This window comes from Callospermophilus lateralis, chromosome 2 (genome assembly GCF_048772815.1).
Source record: "Callospermophilus lateralis isolate mCalLat2 chromosome 2, mCalLat2.hap1, whole genome shotgun sequence".
Taxonomy (NCBI): domain Eukaryota; kingdom Metazoa; phylum Chordata; class Mammalia; order Rodentia; family Sciuridae; genus Callospermophilus; species Callospermophilus lateralis.
Genome location: NC_135306.1, coordinates 2998637 through 3001955, shown reverse-complemented (window position 1 = coordinate 3001955; position 3319 = coordinate 2998637). Strand labels below are relative to the sequence as shown.

The window sequence follows — 3319 nt, the reverse complement described above, 5'->3', positions numbered from 1 at the left end:
GAAGGTGTTGACGGGGTCTGGGGCCTTTGGGGTTCACAACTTGGGCTTAAATCCAAACTCAGGCTCCCTCTTGGAGCCTGAGTCCTTCCTATAAGACAAGGTGACCCCACGAGCCCACGGTTTGGATTAAAGGAGGTTCGTGCTGCGGAAAACCCAGCGTACGGAAGAGGCTCAAATCAGTTCCTCACTTTCATGACGGGTCTCCTTTCTCAAGGCTCCAGAGCCTCATTTGTAGAAGTGAGGAGGCTCTATTTGTGGTAGATACTGATGCCAAATATTACCAGAAGGGAAGGTCCTTTCCCTCAGGACTTACGGGGGAGGCAATGGAAGTTGTAAATGACTGAACCACACTTAGGCATGAAAACTATGAGACAATGTTTAAGTTGGTTTTTGTTACCATAACAAAATACCCAAGGCAGGCTGTCTTTAAAAAGGAAAAAGAGACTTATGTAGGTCACAGTTCTGGGGATTTGAGGATACGCTGTTGGCATCAGCTTGGCTCGGTGAGGAACTCATGGTGGAGGACAGGAGCATGTATGAGACGAAGAGCTTACATCACCAAACAGGGAACCATAGAGACCGGAAACCCTCACTTCTTCCCAGGGGCACTGCCAGTTGACTTGGGGACCTCCCAGGGAGCCGGCGTCTTAAATATCCCTCCTCCAGGCACCATTGCCCTGAGGCCCACGTGCCCGGCACATGGAACCTGGTGGGGACACAGATCAGACATGGTTACGCCCAGCATGTAGGAGAACTGAAAGCAGGTGCCTGAGCAGAGCCCTCTCCCGGCTCTGTCCTCTGGCTCCCTGGCGCTGCTGTGCAGGAAGGAGCTCTGCTCTGGTTGGACCGTCTCCTCCACCCGGGGCTCCTGAGGGAGCTGTTGGCCTGGGTTCCAATCTTGACTCACCTTTGCTCTTGGTGACCCTCCAGGGCCTTCCGTTTCCCAAATCCTGGTGACGTGGTCTTGCCACACTCGTTTTGTGGAAGGAATCTGTGAGATCGGGGGTAAAAGGCAATTAGCCTCGGTCAGCCCAGAGTAACTGCTGGCCAAGGACAGCCAGGAGGAGGGTTTCTGCTCGACCCTGTCCTGCCAGTCCCGTGAGCTCCCGCGAGCAGGGTTCTCCCAGCCCATCCTGCTGCCACCCTGGAGGGACATTCTGGAGAGCATCGGGGCTCGTTGCTGCTTGTCAGAGGAGCCTGGGGTGATGCTGCTCCTTCCTGTCTTCCCTTCCTGCTGACACTCCTGTCACTGGGTTCTGCGTGGCAGGGTTTCATCACACACGACCTGAGCTAAAAACAGGATCCTCCTGTGGCCAGAAATGGGCCCCAGGCCAGTGGCCACGGGGCCTGAGCCTGCTGCAGAGTGGCTCATAGCACAGCATAGTGTCCACAGCCTCCCAGGTCCAGGCCCGTGCGCTTGCTGACCCCGGCCAGAAGCCTTTCCCGTTTGATAGGCAGCGACTGGGGTGGGACATCAAAGCCGTGCCTGGGTCACCAGGAACAAAGGGCTCGGGGAGCCGGGCTGGTCCAGCTTCCAACTCCAGGGCCGCCTACACCACTCGGGTCTCCTGGCCACCTGTGACAAGAAGGTCCCTTCCCTGTCTCCCCCTCCTCTCAGGCCTTGCAGTGTAGGGAGGGTCAGCCTCTGCTGGACATTCCGGCTGGAGAGGGAATCCTAGCTCCCTGCTGAAGACTCCCCGAGGGCCCTGAGCTGGAGAGGGGCCGAGGCTGGAGGTGTGGGGAAGACACAGGAGGAGAGGGAACTTGGATGTCCCTGGGGCTGGTGGACGTGGCCCTCACTGGGCCCACATCTGGGCCACTCCTGGCTGAGAGCCGAGGGTGCCATAACTCCCAACAAAGGGCCAACCAGGCCCGAGAGGGGAGGCCCCCCAGAGAGCGTCCCCAGAGCCCAAGGCTCAGCCTCAACCTCAGGAAGACCTGTCACACCCCCAGCCTCTGCGTTGGCCGAGGAGCAGAGGGCCCCCCGTGGCCCCTGGCCAGGCCTGCTTTGCCTGTGCTCTAGGGGCCAGTCAGGATCAAAGCACATTCCAAGGTTCTGTGCAATCCTTTCAGATAAGAAGTCCAGTTGGGGTTTTGAGCTGAATTCTTTGTGCTGCCAAAGCATTCCTGAGAGTCTGCACCCGGCAGAGCCTGGCTTCTGGAGTGTGCTGCTGACCATAATTGGGCGGGAAGCTCCCTGGGGAATGGGCTCAGGATGGTCCATTCACGCCTCCATTCATGCCCAGCCCAGAGCTTGCTGGGCCGCTGCCTTACGCCGAGGACACAGGGTGACCTCCATCCAGAGTAGCCAACCCCTTGAGGGTACGGCCAGATGAGCTGAGTGGTGGTCAGGACTGTGGGGACAAGTCGGGCCAGCCCCCCGGGGGTCAGCGGTCCAGAGTTAGGAGGTAGAGAGCTGGGTCACGGCCCCCCCAGCAGGGGCAGGAGGAGTGCGGCCAGTGCCCAGGCTCAAGGCAGGGGAAGGCCCCCTGGGAAGGGGCCAGGGCAGTGGGGATGGGGGTGGTGGGCTGGGGCAGAAGGGTGACAGCAATGACCAACCCTGCAGGGGACTGGAAGCAGGCCCTGGGCTGCCAGGGGTCTCTCAGGATGGTTCCCAACACCTGAGCTCACTCTGCACTGAGGCCAAGCCCCTGAGGAGCCTTTTCAGTCCCCCAGGCCAGCAGGTACTGGGTGACAAGGTGAAAGGCAGGGGACCTGGGTCACTTCTTAGAGTCACCTGGTCACCTGAGCAGGCCCCTTGGCCTGAGCCTCTCTAGGCAGGAGCCTGTGTTGATAAGTGGGCTTCTCCGGGAGCCCTCGGAGAGTGAGAGGGTGGAGGCCACGTGGATGGGGAGGCTGGAGTGCTGGCCACCCCAAAGGCACATGGCCGGTGGGCAGCAGAGGTCCAATGGGGTCTCAGGTCCTCAACTTTGTGAAGATACTCCTTGGTCTCCTAGAGGAGGGTGATGCCAGGGAGGGCCAGGAGAGGTTGGGTTGGAACCAGGCGAGAGGACCCTGTGCCTCCTGCCCCCACCACGCCACGCTGTCTGTGCATTCAAGCCCAGGGCAGCGGGAGGGAGGCCACTGCCCATCGTGGGCAGAGCAGCCTGCTTCCTGGCCACGTTCTCACCAGAGCCCACCAGGAGGCCCGACAGGGATGAACAAGCGGGGCCACCTGCCAATCATCTGCACTTTGTCCCAGCCTCCTGGTCCCCAGGTGTCCAGGTCTTTCTGAGCTACCTGCCGCCACTCAGGCATCATTGCACGGCCAAGTCTCTGGCCACGTCTCCTTCCACAGGAAGGCAATGACAGAGGTCCT

At 60.1% G+C, this 3319-nt stretch overlaps 1 long non-coding RNA gene across 1 annotated transcript; it reads right to left on the bottom strand.

Annotated features, from left to right (window-relative positions):
• Positions 1–362: 362 nt before the first annotated feature.
• Positions 363–983, bottom strand: LOC143390643 (uncharacterized). The gene is made up of 2 exons (XR_013090245.1): positions 908–983; positions 363–706 (listed from the first exon to the last, which is right to left on the bottom strand). It is a non-coding gene; the product is annotated as an uncharacterized LOC143390643 (long non-coding RNA).
• Between the last annotated feature and the right edge of the window lie 2336 nt (positions 984–3319).